Below are 21,206 nucleotides of genomic sequence, written 5' to 3' on the forward strand. Positions count from 1 at the left end.
TATTTTGAGAAGACACTTCCTTATCACGCTCATGTTTGCTGTGCCTTGGGAGGGGCCCACTAAGGACCCAAAAGATGCAGCTTCAGGACTAGGACAGCACAAACTCTTACTCCCCCGAATCACAGGGCAGAGCTGCTCCATGCAGTCATCCGGGGACCCAGCCTCACATGGCCTCACCAGCAGTAGCACGTGGCCTGAGTTGGCACATGAGAGTAGAGGAGGGCTTCCTTCATGGGCGAGGGCTGCAAGCAGCATCCTCTCTCCACCCCCAAACTGCCAGGCATGTCTCGGACACAGAGGAGCCAGGAGACGGGGATCAGCAGCCTAGCCATGCTCCCTGCAGGGAGAGACGCCCCGTGACCACCAGGACACCCAGCACCGTGTCCTAGTCCAGCCCTTGAGGGGACAGGTGCTGGGCCTCCTTCTGGGAAACACAGTTCGCAGCTGGCCTGACCCAAGTGTCAATACACATGGCCACCACTTGGGAATGCCCAGCAGGGTCCTCCCAGCCTCCCCTCCGTCCTCCAATGTGAAGCTGAGGGAGACGGCGGATGAAGGCGGAAGCACCTGAAGTGATTTCTTCAAGATAACCAGTGTTCCCAGGCCATTCCTGGGCTTCTCTGGTCTCAGGGTTCGCGGAGCCCACTGGCCTGCCCTTCCGTTCCTTGAGTGCCCACGTCACCCTTCTTCCCAGGAGACTCCATGGAAACCAGGGCTAGGGAGCGAGTCCCCAGGGGCAGGTCCTGAATGCTGTGCCCTTGGGGACTGTGGTTGGATTCTGTCCTCTGACCAGAGCACCACTGGCCCAAGGCTGCTGGAGGGCAGGCCCTGCATCCCACGCACGCTCGTGCGCGCAGCGTGGCCCGGGGCAGCTAACAGTTCACAGCGAGGCTAGCGCAGGCTCCCAGGGCAATTCCTGGCGAGGCCATTATGGTGCTTCCCTCCGTTGCTGCTGCCCTGACGTGTCAGGTCTCATCGGTCGGCTCCAACTCTCTGCCGTAGGTTTCCGCGGCCGTGACATTGTCTCCGTTGTCCTCACACCATCTGTTCCACGATTATACCCAATGATGCAACCCTTAGACCCAAGGGGGTTAATTCTCACCACGGTCGAGGGCATGTGAGGGGGGCTCCGTGTCCTCTCCCAGCTTCTCATTTTTGTGGCTGCTTTATTAAAACGCACAGACGTAATTCTAAAAAGGAAGACTCAATGAAAAAAAAAGTTATAAGCAGGGAACTGGCAAGATTTTTTGACCTTCAGATGGTTCTCACAAAATGTTTTAGATTAGCTTTCCCTTAAAAAGTCTCATGGACTTAAAATTTGGTGAGGAGGGTGTTTCAAGAGGAGGGCTCCACCCAACCTTGGAGAAGCAGAGCCGGAGCCGGTGTGAACTTCAGAGACGACGGGATCACCAGGAGAGCTCCGGAGAACTCCAATCTTCCTCCAGGGAAATTTTTTTTGTCCTCAGGACACTTCATGAGATGCCTTGTGGTATCTGATAGGACAGGACAAGGTTTTCTCTGGCTGTCCTTCCAGAATTCCCGGGAGATATCGTGAAGTTAATTACAAACGTAATTTTGAAAATGACACGATCTGGGCCTCGCACACCCGCTTCGCCGGATGCTAACGTGGGCCGCCTTCCTTGGCTGCCGAGGACAGGTGTTCAAGTCACAACGAAATCACACCTCCCTCCCTCCTTGTTGTAAAATCACACGGCTCCTGCCAAGCCACCTTTAAATACACCCTTCCTCTCAGCTCGTCCCAAACGAAGCAGACTTAATGAATTGGTTTGCGGGGAGGCTGGTGAGTCATCAGCACCTGGGTACAGACTACGCTGCATCAGATCATGGCTCCTGGGTGCTTCCAGGTGCCAGAAGATGCCAGGAGGGAAGAGCCCTGCTCTGAAGAAACACAGACGCAGGCAGAGCCGTCACCCACGCACAATGGGCAGAGCCGAACCTCGGGGAGCCTGCCGTGAGATCAGATGAGGCCTGTCCTTGGGCAGGCGCAGGCGCTAGGGTGCGGGGCCCCTTCCTCGGCCACAGAGGCAGAGCCAAGACGGCCCAGGAAGATATTGATTATATCTGTATGCATAAAACCAGTCCGCAGCTCTTTGAAGCCCCAAGCACCTGGCCTCCTTTAAAAACAGCAGCCTGTCTGGACGGAGACTCGGGTCGGTTAGCTCAATTCCTGAGCCGTTTACATGGAACGTGGACAACACTCAGTGCAAACAGAGGGCCACTGCTGCACCTGAAGACACATGATTCTGAGGGGGGAGGTGTTCAAGACAGCTGTTGGGCACCAGATGCAGAGCATACAGCTGACCTGCCCCAGGCCACCTCCACTCCAGGACTGGACTGGAAAGGTCTTCTCTCTTCCTTGTGATTTTCTTAGTGATGTTTTTTCTCTTGCTGACTGTTGTGAGAACACAGCGTATAATACATATTGCACGCCAAATATGTGTGGATTAACTGCTCGTGTTATCGTAAGGCTCCCAGGCCACAGTAGGTCATTTGTAGTTATGTTTTGAGAGATTCAAAAGTCATGCGTGGACTTTGGATGGCATGGAGGGGTCAGGGCTCAAATATAATCATCTTAATATTTTGTAGCTTCAATGGCAGCATTGTTCTAAGGCTCCTGAGCTTCGTGCCCCTACATAATGCTGCTACCTGGGCTGGACCAGAGTCATCAAGGCAAGAGAAATGGAGAGAGGAGGAGACAGCTCAACAACAGAGAGATTTGCTCCCCGGGGATACCTTATCCTCTCCGAGAGTGAGGATCATTTCCTTTCTCTTTGGTCAGAAAGCCTAGAGGAAAGTTTTGTGCAGTCTCCAAGCACTCCTAGCCCATACACTTCAGTCAGCCCCGCTTCCCAATGACCCCAGGGTCACTACACTTTCCCCCAGGTCAGGGTGGTGCTCGGCCAAGGAGAGGAGGTGCCACGGCCAGCACCAAGGACGTGTGGCCCCAGCATCACACAAGAGCCATGCGTAGAAATGCCTCGCTCCTGGTTTAATTCTTTGCCATGGCCGTCTTGAAATGCGTAACCAAGTTTTTTTCTAAAGATTCTATTTATTTATTTGAGATAAAGAGAGAACGTGAGCAGGGAGGAGGGGCAGAGGGAGAGGGAGAAGCAGATGTCCCACTGATCAAGGACCCCGATGTGGGGACTCGTTCCCAGGACCCTGAGATCATGACCTGAGCCCAAGGCACACGCTTCACTGACAGAGCCACCCGGGCACCCCAATGCTTAATCAACTTTGAAGAAGGAATCCCAAGTTCTCGATTTTCACTGGGCCCTACAATTCCATGGCTGGTCTTGCGTCAGGCTGGGTGCGTCTCAACTGGGTCCAAGAAGCAGCCACGCGCTGTTCATTTCCAGCCCCACAAAGGGCTCGCTCGCTGCTGACACAACCACAGCATCCCCCAGCAGTGAGACCAAGACAGTGCCCCACCCATGGGCACAGTCTAGTGAGGTGGGCAGAGAAGCCTGGCACGGGGACCCCAAGGACTCCACCATATTTTGGAGGATCCTGAATCACCTCTCAGTCACCTGAACTCTCCCTCCGATTTTAATCATACTCACACAGTCTTTTGAGGCAAATACAAGGACTTCATAAGCAACAACACAGACAACTCTTCAAACTGCTGCCCCCCTTGAGCTTTCCATCTCGTAGATAGCACAATTGGCTTCAGGTTCCCTCTGATAGCCAAATCTCATGATTTACCTGAATCCTTCATCAAATGGACAATTCCCAGATTGCCTTCGTTCTGATTTTTATAGGAAAAAAATCACAATTGTCTTTATTCAAGGAACCAGGGTCATCTAGCTCATGGAACAGAAACATAAGGCATGAAACAAGCTTTACGTTTGATTGACCCAAAGAGTATGGCGGCCACTGCTCTTCCTCTGGTTTTTGGAAAGATAGGGAGGAAACTGTTTAAACTGCAAATATGAAGAGGAGTTTCCTGCCAGTGGGGCTGCTGAGCATTCCAATGCCGTACCCGCGGGACAGCGTGGAATTTCCTCCTGCGAAGATCTGCCACGGTCCAGACGGAGTGGATGGTCCCCAAGCTGCATCTTCCAGATGTGCTTCGTGTGGGGTTAAAATCACCCTGGCTTGCCAATGACATCAGTGCTCATGGCACCACATCCAGCCAGAGCCCAGTGAGAAGAATGCTTGGAGGAGCTGGAGTGGGAAACACTGTTCCAGAAACTTCCTTCTCACATAGGGAGCCCCATGCCCAGCACCGCCAGGGCCACTGGTGCCTCATCGGCTTTGGTTGTCAAGCCTGCTCTCTCCTTCATCCTTGTGAGTCCTTCACTGTTTTCGGTCCTTCAGACCGGCGCTAGCCCACAAGTCACATGTGCATTAGTGAATTTTCCACCACCACATTACAGGAAACAAAAAGAAACAGGTGAAAATGATTTTAGTAACATGTTTTATTTAACCCAATAAATCCAAGATACTATCATTTCAACATGTAATCGATGCTAAACAATTATTAATGATGTGCCTCATATTATTTGTTTGCACTGAGTCTGATATCACAGAGCTCACTGTTGGGCACATTTCAATTCGAAGCAGCAGTACTTCCCTTGCTCAGCAGCCATGTGTGGCCCAGGGCTGCCCTGTGGGACAGCTAACTCTGCACAACGTCCAAATCCCCTTGTGTGATCTCATTTTAAGTATAAAATTGATATTCACATGATTTGAAAAAAAATCTCCCAATGAATGGATTTATTTCCTTCTGTGATTTTTTTTTCCTTTGACTTTATTGAATTTTTAAAGGTAAAAGATTGGGGGTGGAGGGTTTTAGCAACTTCTCTGATTTGGAGATTGCCTGATGCAGTGGGAAGAATCAATCTCAATGGTTTCTGGAAGCAGAGCCTGGGGCAAGGATGCTTGCACAAATGATCTCCAGGGGAGATGCTCCAGGGAAGGGTGTGAGAGAAGCAGAATGGGGTGGGGGATGAGGCTGAGCAAGGAGGGGACCCAGCTGCAGAGGAGATCCACCCTGATCCTGAGGAGGCTCTGGAGCCCAGCAGGGCTGGCTAAACATAGATTGTAGGCCCCACCCTACAGAAGCGGTTCAGTAGGTCCGGTTGGGGCCTGAGAAGGTGCATCTCCAGCAAGTTTCCAGATGGTATATCGATACTGACTCCATAGGTTGGGCTCCCTTTGAGAACCAGCTCTAGTCTGGAGCATTAGTAGCACCATGGAGTACAGCCCACGTGAGTCAAGCAGTCAGGCCTGTGCTCCTCGCCAGGTAGTCACTGGCTGTGTGTGGTGGTGCACGAATTCCAGTCAAGGTGGCTCCCGGTGGCTCAAAGGAAATCGTAATTGCTATTGAAGCAGATGGCTGCCCTGTCCCCTGGGCACTCCCTGCTCTGGGGACTGGGAACATCAGCCGGGAGAAAGGACCTGGACAGGACCCCAGCCCACCCCTGACCCCCAGCAGCTCCATGCATGGAGGCCGCCAAGGCGCTCTCCGACACGGCCCAGGCACACGTAACTGACTGAGCACAGTTTCACCTGCCACAGACTCACCTGCCTCCTCTTAGCTCCAGGATTCCTCACCCGTTTTTGAGCTGCCTGCACCCAACCAGAGAGGATCGTGCTGAAACAAAATGCCCCTGCTAGCTAGGGGTTCAAATTTTCATTTTTTAACATGTGGAGATGGGCAAGTGCCTATGAAGGGCACCCACCATCCAAACAAGGTGGGCTTTCAAGAATGTTCGAAGGCTCCCTGGAGCCCTCCACCGTCTGAACAGGGAATCTTAGGGACACTAAGGTGCTGGACACAGTGTTCAGGGCTCCGGTCCCCAAATGGGGTGAAGGGAAATTAGGGGCTCCGGGAGGTCTAGTGAACTGAGGAAGGGAGGCACACGAGATGCTGGTGCCACAGCAATCCTGAGAAAACCTCGGCGAGGGGCTCAGAGCAGCGATCTCAAGGACACCAGGGTTGGGACACTCAGCCGGGCTGTGATTTTCCAGGGAAGTCCCTACTAACTGGGAGGAGATCTCTTCAGATCGAAACCTGCCCAGGTCTGCCAACAGCAGCCCGGTCTGCCCTCCTGCTGCAAGTGCTGGGCACACATTCTCATGTCCTGCCAGGATTATTTTAAGAGAAAATTAATAATAGGTTCCAAATTAGATCAGCGAAGACACAAGTGATAACAACTAGTAATCTTGTAAAATGAAGACATAGACAATGCCTCCTTTCTGAGTTGTGGGAAATCTCTTTAAAGAGAACCATCAGCCCACTTTATCTTGGCGGATTTCTCAGGCTGAACTGAAGCCTATTAAAGAGGGCGAGGACAGCCATGATACATGACTGAACAGAGAATATTCTCTGCAACAATTTTAAGTGAAAATGAAGTAAACTAACTTGACCTCTGCAAACAAGAGATGTTGTGGACAAGAAGGGCCCCGGGGCGGGGCAGGGGGGGAGGGCGTGGAGGGCCGCAAGTGATACGGCCTCAGGTCAGGTGGCCCTAGGCGGTGTGGTACCAGGCGCCGTGGTATCAGATGACAGCATCAGGCAGTGTTGTTTTAATTGTCAACTTACCTGGAATCAGACCAGACCTGCAGTTCTCAAATGCCCATAGAGTTTTTGCTTATGTGGGTTGTATCGGACCTTTTGTGCTATTAAAATTAAAACTGAGAAAAAATTAAATATGCATGTTAGTCTTTAAACAGTAACTATAATGAATCTACGCATCGTGCCTTAGGATCCCTGTTGCATCTTCTTCTGTGTTTCGTTTTTCAAACAGCTAAAAATGTGAAAACTGTCCTTCACTCGAGGGCCACAGTGACCAGGACGACAGCACCATCCGGTCCATAAGCTGCGGCCATAACACCCAGTTCTGTGGCCCCTGGCTCCGTGTGGCCCCTGGACACATGAACTGTGTCGATGTAAAATAGACACTGCATGTCAAGGAATTAGTACCAGAGGGGACCTGAAATACCTCCCAACACTTTTTATATTAAGTGCATGTTGAAACAATAATATTTTGGATGTTTCAGGTCAAATAAAATACATACTATAATCAAGGTCCTCTCTGTGTCATTTCTTTTTTCACTGTGAGTACCAGAAAATTTAAAATTCCCTGATGTGGCCAACATTCTATTTCTACAAGGCAGGGCTGATCTGGGGCAGCATCATATTGTACCAGTTGTCTTGCATGTCCGTTAAGAATCCACAGTCTTAAGAACTCAACCCTAGAAACAAAAGTACAAAACAACACCACTTGGAAAATACTGGAAAAAACAACCTCTAACTCTACACCAGTTACACAAATGTATTTGTCAAGAACAAAAATACTTCCCAAGTTTACAAGGCAAGATTCCTAAAAATGAAATATGCTTCATTTTGGAAGGAAAAAAGAAAGAAAAAGAAGAAAGAAAGAAAAAGAAGAAAGAAAGAAAAAGAAGAAAGGAAGAAAGAAAGAAAGAAAGAAAGAAAGAAAGAAAGAAAGAAAGAAGAAGAAAGAAAGAAGAAAGGAAGAAGAAAGAAAGAAGAAAGGAAGGAAGGAAGGAAGGAAAGAAAGAAGAAAGAAAGAAAGAAAGAAAGAAAGAAAGAAAGAAAGAAAGAAAGAAAGAAAGAAAGAAAAAGGAAAAAGGAAAGAAGGGGAAAGAAACAGTCCTGCAGTCCTGCCGAGGCTGAGGCGGTCGCCCGGAGCACAATCGCGTGGCAGGCTGAGAGCCACTCTGGGTCTGCATTGATTGAGGAGGCTATGAAGTCGCTCGTAGCCAGCAGAGAAATGATTCTAATTCCACTGCATGTTTGAGCAAATTGCCAAAATGTAGCGTTGGTTTCCCTGTGTTACCAATTAGTGACCTGGCAGGATGACGAGTTAGGCTCCGAAAACACCACGGACGAGGTTCTGTGTCTTTGGGAGGGAGGAGCCTTGCAGGGAACTTGGTGGTGAAACAAACTTCCCTACTTCTATTTCCGGGGTGACCGTGTGCCACGCTTGGGAAATCACCCTGCCTGCACGTTGGTGTGACATGGACCACAGGTGACAGGCATCCAGAAGGACGGGGCCGCCTAAGTGATGGTTATTGCCCCAAAGACTGGGGAGGAATGCGGGACAGCACTGCTGCGGGGTGGGGGGCGCTAAGGGGGTGCGTCTGAGCGGGCCTGGCTGACACCACGGAGCGTGTGGGTGAGGGGGCAGCGGCCCTTGTTGGAGGGACAGCTCAGAATGGCAGGTGGGGACCAGGGGGCACAGAGGTGGGGATGCAGGGAGCCTGCAGCTCGCCTCCCTGGACGTGGACGGCCCAAACCCCCAGCCTACCTGCACACGCCTGTGCAGCGCGTGGACTGGGTGCACGAGGGGGACTGGATGGGCAGATGCCTCAGCTCCGAGAACTGCAGCCAGGCGCCAAGGGAAGGAGGGCAGGCAAGGTGTGGACGCCTGCCGAGCTGGCCCAAAACGCTCCTGCGTGGGTCCTTGCCCCCATCCTCATCCTGGGCAGGTCCAGCCAAGGGCCCACGGGATGGACGGCCACAGACGCCAGGAGGGCGGCTCCCAGGCCAGCCATGGGAGAGAGCTCTGGGCCACCGTTTGACGGAGTCCTGAGCCAGCACATACGTCTGCTATAGCAGCGCCCGTCTCTATCCCCACGGCGTGTGCCATCTTCAGGCATTGAGGCAGACACGCGCAGTGTGCGCAGTGGGGCAAGGCTGGAGAGGACGCTGGGGAAGGGGCCCGAGCAGCCAGGAGGATCACAGTGGGAGGGGGCAAACAGCTGAGGCACTTGAGCTTCACGTGGCCCATGTCAGCGGCTGAGCTGAGATCAGACTGCAGGGCCGCAGTGTCTGCAGCTTTCGGATACGTCAAGAGAAATTGAACCTTCCTAGGCTTGGGTGCATGAGGGAAATCAAGTCACAAACCTAACCAATAGGAATAGAACAGGAAACCAGTGTCCTCGATAGGCCCAGATTACACGCTTTGCCCCTAAACTGTGAGCAGGTTCTAGGATCCCCGTGACCCTGATCCTGTGTTCCCTGAGATCCCGGGGGGTGTCTGTCCCACAAGAGAGGGAGGGTCTTGCTCACTGAGAACCACTGGTCAGGGCCCCTGCGGGTGGTTGTGAACTCATCCTCTGCCAGGACCTCCTTCAGGGTCGTGCTACCCCTTCTCATGACCTTCCAGATGCTCCGAACAAAGTGTCCACACTCAAGTCTCACTTCCCCAAACACGGTGATGCCACCATCTGCCTTCCCATGCAGAAACATCTCAGAACCTGTGCCACCTTGCCATCTCCAGCTGCTACCACAGGCCAGTCTGTCTTGGGTCTGGACATGGGGATGGCCAGCTGCCCAAGGCGCCCACCAATGGGGGGCTGCCCACATCAGCCACCCCATTATCATCTCACCATCAACAGTTGTCTTAAAAGACGATGTGAACACGGCTGCCAAGCTCGTGGCATCGTCCTCCGCCAGAGGGAACCTTAGCCTGAAGGCCCTGGCCATCTAGCTCCATCTGTCCCGGTGCCTCCAGCACACGTGGCTATGGACACAGACACCTGGTGGCTCCTCCGACACTCGCTGCCAAAGCGGCTGGGTTCCTGCGCCCCACCTGCCATCTCCACTGCGCTCCATTATACGGTGCTGGAGGCACCCCTCCCCGCTCTACTCACTACCTGGGCCTGCGCAGGGACATGGTGGGGAGATCAGGGGACCCATGGGCTCCTCTTGGCCCCTGCTCTGTCCCTGAATCCAGGTTGTCACCAACAGGAATTTCCTCCTGCCCCATAAGGTGGACATAGTGAACATGCAGGAGCAGCGTGAGATAGGTGTGTACACCTGCACGTGGGCCGTGACACTCCCCACAGTGGAGACTAGTTTCAGGCTCGCTGACTCTGGTGACTTGCAGTGCTGGGTCCCATGACCTCACAAAGATCAGTGAGCCAGTGGCTCCTGACCCTGGGAGGCCACGGGCATACTCTGAGAGCGTCTGCCAACACACAATTTTGTCTTGTGAGTGTCTCTGTGCAACGACACCTGTTAATACATAATGTAGATTCACAGATGTGGACGTCACAGCCAATAGCTCGAACCTCAGGCCCAACGAGGTGATCCTTGCACACGTGTCTTCCCTGAGGGGCACTCCCAGTCCATTGTGCTCAAGGACACCAGAAAGCTCTTCTGAACACTTACAGGGGACATTCTAAACAGCAACATCACCAACAAGAAGGAAAAAAAATGTGGGGAACGTGTTTCTGAGCAGACCACCAGGAAGACACGTGCCCAGAGCAGGACAGCCGAGACAGGAGATGGGCACATGGGTGTCCAGAGACTCAGTGTTCATGCTACGCCCTTCGGGGGGTGTAAGCCTGGTGCATATCAGTTCCATTGAGTATGTAAACAATGAGGATCTCTTATGTGTGAGCATGTCGGGTTGTAGGGAAGACATGGGTGGGAGACCATGGTGAGGCCTAATCCAGTTGATACAGAAAATATGAGTTGCAGACATGGTGCTGTGAGTTCAGACCCCAGAGGGAGGCCAGCACAGATCTAAAAAGTCAGAAGAACATCTACAGAAGACAGGAATTGTGTGGGTCTCACAGTTGAGTGGATGGTGGACAGATAGTGAGGAAAGAGATGGACGGGGAAGATGGTCAGGGGAGGAGCCCACTCACCGTCCAGGATGACTGTGAGGTTCACCCAAAGGGCAGCAGGAGTTTGGTCCAGCCCTAGAGCCACAGATGGACTGGCCTCACTTCAATAACCTAAGCACGAAAGGTGGGTCCATACCAAGTAAAATGTAAAGAGTATATAAAATGTACAGAAACTATTTCTAATTTAGAGTGCAACATTTCTTAACAACTACATCTGTCTTGGTAAGAAATGATTTCCCAAGTGGGCTCTCATCACATGTTCATAAATGAAATACTTGCCTATGAGTGTCCTGATACAGCACACTCGGATTTCTCTCTCAATTTCCCCCGCCTTACAGAAAATGAGGGGGAGTTCCGTTATGTTCATCCCCCACACACAAGCAGAGGATGGAGAGGCAGCAGCTCCCCTTCCTGAAGCCCAGGCCCCCGCACTGAGGGTGCGGTGCACACATGACAGCTGAATGATGCCTGTCGGACGTCAGAAGGGCTACGTTAGTGCAAGCACTGGAAAACTATCTGCAGGAAGCCTTTGATTTCTGGGCTGCCCTGCATGCAGGGTCCACTCAGCACGTGTCGTCACCACTTGAGGCAGGACCAGATCGGTGCATGCGGGCAGGTGGCAGGCTGCTCAGGGGGCTCCCACCCATGCGCCTTGCCTGCCCCATCACAGACAGCAGCTGGCTGCTGAGCCACAGGTGGTCGGCCCTGGAAGTTCTGAGATGCATTACCGTGGAAGAGGGATCCTGGAAAACACTCCTTTTAATCAGCTAACTATGGTTGCAGATGTGTGTTTCTTCCTTTGAGGGAGTGAGGACAGGAGTCCGCGGGAGAGCCTCTCTTCAGGGAACCCAGGGCTTGGCGAGGCTGCTGGCCATCACCATAGTAGATGCAGCCTCGCAAGGTGGCCTCGGATCTGCACAGACTGCCCGCCTAGACCACAAGGCCCCACTATCTCGTCCCCCCCCCCCACCAGTCACTCTGCCTGTCCTGGCCTGTCAGGCCATCCAGAAGGTGAGAGGCTGGCCGCCGTCCACGTGTGAACCCTGGCCTTCAAAAGGACCTCAGTCCACAGCGACAGTAACAAGAGGAGCAGTGGCGACCACAGCAGCAGAATCAGAAGGCCAGCACCTTCGTGTTACCTTTGAAGTTCCCAGGAAAGATCCCTCCTGTAGAATGCAGCCAAGACTGAGGGTGCCGAAGGAGCTAGGGACACAGGGTCCCAGGGATGACGGCGTGGGGGCTGCATACGGCAGCAGGAAGCCTGCAGGATGTTCGGGAGCTCCCTTTGCCAAGGGCCTGGGAGTGCACGGACAGCAGCAACGCTGCAGATGCAGAGTTCAATGCATCTGAAGGAAAGCAGTGAGCAAGTGCTGCTGAACCAGTTTACACCAACACCACACGGGACCAAACTGGGGCCACAGGACGGGACGGCAGGGGCAGCACCCAGAAATGCTCCGTCCTCTCTCAAGTCCCACTGGCTTCTGGACATAAGCAGAGGGACAAACGTCTGTTTCCTTTAACGCATCATAATTGCTACCACACAAAGCATCCTACAGCCGCCGGGTGCCTGGGTGAGCGTAGGGCACGGAGCAGGGCATTGGGACAGCACATGGCGAGCCTGGGCTGGGCACCTGAGCAGAATCCAGGAAGGAGCTGGCAATGACATCCTGACGCAGGGGCCAGCAGGCAGCCCCAGGGGGAGGCATGGGCTGTGCAGCCGCCCGGGCTCTGTCCCTCTTCACCCACACTGGCTTCTTTCCCCAAGTGTCACTATCGCTTTTCCTGAAAGAACACAGCCCTTGTGAAGGCCATTCCCAGCCCCAAACTCTCGGTCCACCTGCTCCCAGTCCCCCGGGCTGGCAGGCTAGTGACACCCCCGGAACCCCCAGGGCTGGACCCCGTCCGCCCTCCCTCGGCCCAGGTCGTCCTGGCTCTCTGTGAACTCAGGGCTGAGCTGTCTTATCTTCACGCCCCTGAGCCTGAGGACGAACGGGCTCGCCAGTTCCCAGAGCTTGTTGGCCACAGGATGGGAGGTCACGATGGGTGTGGACAGGAACCACATGACCCGCAGGGCACCACGTCCAAATCCCCCATGACCTACTGCCCTCCACCATTAGGACTCTTCATGTGTGAAGACACCCACGTGTCATCGTGGATGCGAACAATCACGACCACGCTTAGTACCTTTCATCCATGGTTTTAGATTCCGTGCTTGAAAAGGCCTAGAGAACCTACTTTTGTAGGCCCCCTCCCCCCCCGCCCCGCGAGGGTCCAGCAGAGAAGCGGGGTCACTGGTCTCGACAGGGAGCGCTCCAGGGGCCGCCATTGTGAAAACTTGGCCAGGTTCTCCCCAAACATTCCAGACTCACATTATCTCAACCCAAGGAAGGTCACTCAAGGTCATCACCCCCGTTTCCTGGGGAATTGCTAACTCTGCCAAGAGCCCTGCTAAAACTGTGTTTCCTCCACTAGAGATGCCTCAGCGAGCAGGACAGGGAAGCTGCCCAAGGGCCCCGAGTCCAGGGACCGACATTGGGAGTCTTTCCTTTTGTTCCTCGCACGTGCCGGGGCACGTTGGCAGGGGACGCCGTCAGTGGGGGCAGCCCTGGCCGCTGCAGGAACTGAGGCCACACACAGGACGTCCTGTGGGTTTTGTCAGGCCCACTCCACGGACAGGGTCACCGAGGCTTCTGGTCAACAGCTGGAAGGTGACACACTGAGGCTCTCATCCAGTTTGTCTGATGCGAGCCCCGAGGACGTTGTGCCTCCACAGGTCACTCTTGAGAACCTTGGGACACCATTCAGTCCTGGCTCCACGAGGATACCTGGTAGGACCCCGCCTGGAAGGGACTAACACAGCTGTGAGGGCACCAAGCCATGCTCTTCATCAGGGACCACGGAGGAGTCCCTGACCCGGGACAAGCCAAGGCACCCCCGCAGAAAGAGCCACACGTGGTTGGGCGCTCAGCCACACTAGGCCTGAGATCAGGAGCTACACAAACGAGGCCTTGTGGGACCATCAGACCCTGAGGGTGGGAGGAGGCTCCAATCTGGAGCAGGGACCCAGCGATGCAGGGTGCTGCCCAAGGTCACCTTCCAGGAGCAGTGGGGCCAGCGGCTAGTCCTGGCCCTCAGACACTCAGGCTTTCCTCCTCTACCCCTTCTCTTTACCTGGAGCTGGAAACACCAGGGAACGTGAGGACACGGTGAAATCAGAGAGGGAAGCACGCAGGGTGCAGACAACCTGACCTAATCTCTTAGACTGAAAGCACTTGGTCAGGGCTGACCAGTCAGGCTGTCCGGCTTGTCCGAGGAGGGCATCCATGCATCCGCTACCCCACGTTCACTCAGCATCATCATGTGCCCAGGCCCAGGCAGGTGCTGGGGGAGCTCCAACCTCGTATTCCATGGGCCGACCAAGACTCACCTGTGAATGTCTCCTAACTACACATGTCGCTGAGGGAAACCCGCCCTGGGCTGACTCCAGGGACATGCGCTCAATTCTTTTTGCACCAAGTAGAAAGGTAACATCCTCTTGTTAGAGAATTATGCCCGACAAGCCTGATTGCTGCAGGGTCCTTGCAACATTTCCGAAGGTGTGGTGAAGGTTCTTTGTTAGTATGAGGTGACGCGTCTCGGAGCCCAACACCTGGAGTCAGAAGCTGAGAGTGAGAAATAAAGAAATACCTTTAAAACAATAATTCCAGATCCTACAATGAGCCACTGGGTCCCATATTCTTCTAAGCATCTTATAAATAATCATGTTCTGGGTTGGTTTTTTTTATAATAGGTGATTAATCATCATAAAGTGACCTGTGGTAGCGTAATTAAATCTAATAGTGTGCTGCGGCTGTTACACGAACAGACCTCTGATTTATGGAGGGGATGATTGGGCGTTCAGAAGGCCAGTTCCACTTGTAGCACAGCCCCCAGGGGAGCTGGTCCAGGATCAGTACCGACCCTTGGGAAGGGACCACACGCGGGGAGCTCTTCCACAAAACTTAACCACATGAAACGTTTCACAAAACTTGGAGTTTCCCATTCAAAGCAGGACAATAGCTTTTCCCTTGGGGCAGCAGAAAGGAGATGAGGCCACCTGAGAAACATTCGGGGTCCTGATTAGAGAGAGGTTTGGGGTTTGCAGGTTCTAAGGTGATGACAGGTCAGACCTGGTACCCAAAAAAATACCGTCACGGCAGGAAGTGAGTTCTCCTAAGTCAGGACACTTGACACCTGGAATTTCTGAGAAAAGTTAGAACTGTATTATACAAAAAGAAGAAGTGACCTCTGGACACCTGGATTTGTGGCCCCTGCGGCCGGGAGGGAGCTCGTCCTCGGCAGAGCGCTCCTCGCACCTGCACACGGAAGGCCTCCCGCGTTGTGTGAGCGCAGAGAGGCCCCTCTAAGGAACCGCATGCAGGAATGTCTTTTTTCTAGGATCCCAGTGAGCGCCCAGCATCCAGTCCAATCCCAAGGTGACAGTGGGGACCTGGATGTCAGCCCCCTGGGAAGGGAAGTGGGCAGATTGGGACTTCCCTTGTTTGTTTCTCGTTTGGACACGTGCTGAACCGGAGCCCCCTGGACTCAGGGTGTCTGGCGCTCGGTCACAGCCGCCCGCCGAGGGGAGGGGTGCGAGGGGAGGGGGCAGGTGGGGACAGGTTGGGGACAGGGTGCGGCTGTTTGAAGCGGAGCCCCCCCCCCCCCCGCCCCACGAGGGTACAGGCAGGGCGCTGGGAAGCACAGAGCAGCTGGAACCGGCGATGACAGACGGGAGGCAGGAGCGCCCAGACCTGTGATCACAGCCCCCGCCTGGGGCAGCACCCAGGTGCCGTGGCGCACGGAGGCAGGGCGTGCAAAGGCAGCCTCCAGAGACAGCCCTGGAAAATCCCCAGAAACGCCGCGATCTGACGCCACAGCGGGCTTGTTTGGCTGAGCACGAACAAAAGGCCCAGGGCCTGCCAGCGTTCCATCAGCCGCCCTGGCGCTGGCCGCAGAGAGCCGGTCCCGCCTCAGCCTTCGGGCCGAGACGGGGCTCTTCCCCGACTTGAAAGAGAACCGTACGAATCGGGGACGTCACACACGATTGTGGCAGGATTTGCCTGACAAAGGTGCACACATCGTGCTCTGAGCCTGGCTTTTCAAAGAATCCACCAGTCATTAGCTGTGGATCTCTGTCCTCACGCCTTCAGCCTCACGTTGTTGATAGTACACCAGGTAGGTGACTGTTCACTCGTCCCCGAGGGATTCATGTTGTACAAGTGCAAACACCACTGGTGTCCCAGGGCCCACCCATCCCCTGCATCTCTGCGGTGCTGTCCCAGGGCCCACCCGTCCCCCGTGTCCCTGTGGTGCTATCCTAGGGTCCACCCATCCTCTGTACCCCTGAGGTGCTGTCCCAGGGCCCGCCCATCCCCCCGCGTCCCTGCAGTGATGTCCCAGGGCCCACCCATCCCCTGTGTCCCTGCAATGATGTCCCAGGGCCCATCTGTCCCTCGCATCCCTGCAGTGATGTCCCGGGGCCCACCCATCCCCTGCGTCCCTGCAATGTTGTCCCAGGGCCCATCTGTCCCTCGCATCCCTGCAGTGATGTCCCAGGGCCCACCCATCCCCTTCGTCCCTGCAGTGATGTCCCAGGGCCCACCTGTCCCCCGCGTCCCTGCAGTGATGTCCCAGAGCCCGCCCATCCCCTGTGTCCCTGCAGTGATGTCCCAGGGCCTGCCCATCCCTCGCGTCCCCCACAACCCTTCAGTGACACCCCTCAGCTCCACGCCTGCCGTGGGGGGAGGCTGTTCTGTTCATCATGACCTCTCATGCCGGCCGAGCTCAGTGGACGCTGGCCGGTCCTCCCCCAACTAAGGGGATCATGAGGAGGCCCAGTGAGGAAGACTGTCCCCGTGCCTGGAGAAGCGCCCTGGCCCAGACATCCCCCTCACATTACCAGCTGCCTCTGCATCATCAAACCCACATAGAAAGAGGGACACAGCGCCCGCAGTATGGGGTCTGAGCCCCTGACAGCAGAAGGGGCCTCTCTCTTCTTGCGAGACCCTGGCTGCATCAGCTCTACTTCCCATCCATGCTGCTCAGGGCTCAACCCTGAGACACGTGGAGTCACAGTTGGCTGGGCCCAGGGCAAGGCAGAGGCTTAGAAGATCAGGGTCTGGCTAGGCAAGTGTGACGTCACTGGGCGGGCCATCGGGAAGAGCACCCATGCACGCTGCCCTTCCCAGGCAGGACTTCTGCTTCCCTGGAGCCCTGGCTCTATGCTGAAGGCACTTCACGTGATTAGGCCAGGCTCACCCCAATGACTCAGGATACTCTCCTTTATTCAGCAACTTAACTGTGGAGTTTAGTCCTGTCTACACAGTACCTGGATGAGTGTTTGAGCCAATAACCAGGACATGGGCTCCAGGCAGACACAGGCCGCTCCACCCCACTGTCTGGAACTAAGCGTGAATGGCCAGAAGCTCCAGGGAGGAAAGCATGCCACATGCTTCACTAAATTAACAACAAAACTGAGGCTCCATCTGCTTCCTTCACCTCAGAGGCATGGTCAACCGGGCTCTACCTGCCAGCCGTGGGGACAGGTCAGTGCAGGGGCCATAGATTCATGACCACAGGACAGACCACAGGATGACAGCCCATACCGCCGTGGAGAAGCAGGTCTCCTTCTTGCCCAGCGTGCACACGGCCTACAGACCAGGCCGACGCAGCATCACGTGAGCTTTGTGCCTTGGAAACAAAATACAGACGCGGAGCTTTTGCTGTGAGTGAGAAGCTCTCCCGTTTCTCCAGCGCACACGGCAGCCCCTTGGTCCCCAGCAGTTGGCGTCATGCGCCTGAGGAACCCAGGATGTGGTTTCTCCAGAGCCGTGAGGGCTGCGAGCCCAGGGGCCTGTTTGCACCCTCACAGGCTGCACACTGAACCAGCAACCAGTTCACCTCCAAGCTGCCGGAGCCGTCCCTGTAGCCGCCTGCTCCCTGCTGTTTGTTCCAGCCCTGGGTCTAGGAGGATGGATTTCCCACCGTGGGCCCTCGCCTGGCAAGGAGGGAAGGGACACATTCCAGAGAAGGGACACAAAGGCAAGACTCACAGCAATGACCAGGGGAAGGTACAGCCCCTGAGCTATGATGAGCAACATGCATGGGGTGGCTTGGAGCTGGGGAACAGGCCTGGCCCTCAGGTCCTGGGGGCTCAGGAATGGAGCGACCCGAGTGACCTGCACACCCATTCCCCGGGTGGAGGGGTCAGGGGCTGACCCCTCGGAGGTGCGGAGAGCACCCCCACCCCACCGCCAGAAGTACCGAGGGTCCCGGCGCACCCTGGGGCTCAGTGGGAACAGCAGCCACTGCCCCCACAGAATCCTAAACTTGGCCCCATGTGACTGACTGTAGGGTCTGAACAGAAGCCACCTGCCTCGTTTACAATGCTTAATAGGAAATGAAACTAAGAAGTGATCTTAAACCAGTAAAACTCTCACCTGCTGAGAAGACCTGACCGTCTGCGTGGGGGCCAGTGAGCCCCAGACAGGACGGGTGACAGCCGGGCTCTGGGAGGCTCATGGGCACAACTGGCAAAGGAGCTGCCTCGGCAGGAAAGATGAAACTGGAAGTAGGACGAAGGGGTGAGGAGAGCTGTAAGCAAGGAAGCCGTCAGGTGAACGATAGTGGCCTGCAGGGAAACCGCGGCCCTGGACGAACCCAGCTCAGTGGGCAGCGCGATGAGGGCGCCAGACCAGAGCCACAGCTCCGAGGACGCTGGCCAGCTTCAGCCAACTCCCAGCGAAGTCTGGCATTAACCCAAAACCAGGAAGAGAAGGGGAAAAAGGGGGACGTGTATTCACGTAAGAGAGACAGGAAAACGCAGGAGCAGAGCAGGAAGGCCACGCAAACAGGCAGTGAGGTACAGCACGGTCTGTGAGGCGGCCAGGCCTGCGCTCCTTGGGACACGTCCCGCGACAGCAGCAAAGCAAGCGCGCCACATCGGACGTGATTGAGACGCAAAGCTTGAGGTCACCTAGATGCAGCTGAAGAACAGGGACACGTAGCCACAGAAGGACAGAGGGAAAGTACCCCAGAAGCACGGGCCCCACAAGGGTTTGCAGGGCGCGTGGAGAATCCCAGGACCGCAGAGCGGGAAGACAGCCTGATCCAACGGTGACAGGAGATGCGCTCAGTAAAACGTGTTCGGCATCATCAGTCATCAGGAAAATGCAAATGAGTCCACTGGGCAATCTTACAAATTGTTGTAGAAATGAGAGACGGTGCCACCACATCGGGCCGTACCGTCTAGAAGCCTCTTAAAATTAGGCGTGCTCACCATCTCCCCCAGCCAACCTGCTCCCAGCTACTCGTGTGGAGTGGACGCAGGCATCCCAGGGAGTCCCGGCCACAAATGCTCATAGCATTTTACTCACCCAAAGCCAAGGTCTGGCAATGCCCTGGGAGCCCCTCGGTGGCAGAATGGAGACACCAGGCAGCGAGCTCATGCGGCAGTGACTGGGGCTTGTGCCTGCGGCCGGCGGGGACACGGACCAGCCTCATAGAAGCCCCCCCGGGCACCTGCACCAGGAACCACCACATGTCATGCTCTGGATGAGGCTTTTTGTCCAGTCAACAGAAAAAAAGTGCTGATGGCAAACAGAGAGGCTGTGTCTGGGGTCCCAGGGACTCGCCGGCCGGGGAGCCCTCCAACCTCTCAGGGGTTTGTGTCTCCCCATTTCCTGGGGATCTACATTTGTCAAAAGTGAGAGGGGGTTAGCTGAGTTTTGGATGTTTTACCTACACTTGTAAATGTTCATAATACGGACCTCTATATAAAAGAAGCTGTCACAGCACAGAGCTCTAGGTGAGGGAGCCTCGGACTCGTGGGGAGGACATGTCCTCGTGTCTCTGCCCACCCAGATGTGCGTCAGAGACCAGCCAGATGCGAGAACGTGTCATAAAGCAGGTGCAGGAAGGAGCAGGGAGGGACCCCAGGAAGCAGACCTACATGCATTTAGGATGAAATCATAAAACTCTCTCAATGTCTCATATTTTTAACTTTCATAAACATGTTGATAAAGTAAATGTGAAAAAATAATTAAACGGTGGCTTGTGGACCGAACGTATCAGCCAACCAGACAGAGGGGAGCGGGCGCCTCTGCCGGCTGACAGGTCACAGCTGTCACCTCCTGCGGAGGCTCCTTGCAGACAGCCTGCCCCTGGGGTACACGGGGAAAGGGCTGCCAGGGGCGCAGGGAGCGTTTCGGGAGATGGCCTGGCGGGGTGGCCTCCGTTGGGGTTCAGATCCTCCCAGGTCCCCTTGAGGTCCTGCTTCAACCATGTGCCAGTGCAAGACCGCCCAAGCCCAGAGGCACACCCCAGGCCGCACCCCCACCCCAGGGCAGCGTCACAGACTCCAGGAGACCAGCCTCTCTGTGAGTCTGTGCACGAGGATCTGTGCACACATGGCTCAGCCTTCAAGAGGCCGTGAGGCCTCAGCTTTCCACACCACGAGCCTATCAGGCCCACCATTTGTTCTCCAGGCCAGTTAGACCCAGGGGCTGGTGCCAAGCTCCCACCATCGGGCCATGTGGACGTCTGCCAACTGGGCTCTGGGCCCTTCCAGCCCCGGGTGTGAGTGCATGCTGTGGGGACCCCACCCCTGGGCCCCATCCTGCTCCTGCTATGGAACGCCATGCAAACAGTCCTTCCAGACGCCGCACTTTGAGAAGGGACAGCACACCTTCGGGGGAGAGGCCGCCCCGTGTGTCAGAGGCGGAAACACTCGCTGCGGTGCTCCTGTGGCAGCACGAGGAGCAGGACGTGTCCTTTCCGGCTGCCGCTCGTGGTCAGGGCTCCTCCTGGCACAGAGCTGACGGCAGCAGCCAGGTTCCTGGACACGTGATGAGACCAGAGGGAGAGAGGACGATGCCACAAATAAACGAATAACAATGCTCCATTCTCGAGCTGAACTCAGAGGCAGTCTAAGCCGGCACCTTCTGGGCTCACGACTCAAACCATCCCCTTTGTGTGTCCCCTGGCTGCACAGAACCCTATGAGCACTGACCCCAGAGAAGTGTCAGCCCACAGTGCCGGCCGTTAGGGACTGGCCTGGGGGTGAAAGTCTGCGGGGCATGCTGTCGGGCCCTTTGCTGAGGCCCTAGGAACATTTCCAGACATGCGTGTGAAGACCGCAGGGCCTCCTACGACTCTGCCCCCCACCCCGGGCCCTTCCAGCCTGAGGGAAGGGCTGCTGAGGATCCCTGAGCCTTGTCCACAGCCTGGGAGTGGTCCTAGGGGGTCCTAGGGGGCCTGTCCTGTGCAAACACAATAGATCATAGTCCCGTAGTCCGATACACGGGAAGCCCACAGGGTTTAAGGAGCAGGTGGCCGAGATGGTACAAACAGTCTCTGACACCCGCCAGCCTTTCACAGGCCTGTAAAGCACACAGAGAAGCCTTCTGTTCTGGAAACATTTGCCGTTGCACATGGAGCAGGAGGGATGCCCCAGAGGGCAGAGCCAGGAGCCCCGGGAGCAGGGGCCCCGAACAGAGTCACCGACAGCATGTGCTTCGCTGCACGGCGCAGCTGCT

This window comes from Canis lupus, chromosome 34, assembly GCF_003254725.2.
Source record: "Canis lupus dingo isolate Sandy chromosome 34, ASM325472v2, whole genome shotgun sequence".
Classification (NCBI taxonomy): domain Eukaryota; kingdom Metazoa; phylum Chordata; class Mammalia; order Carnivora; family Canidae; genus Canis; species Canis lupus.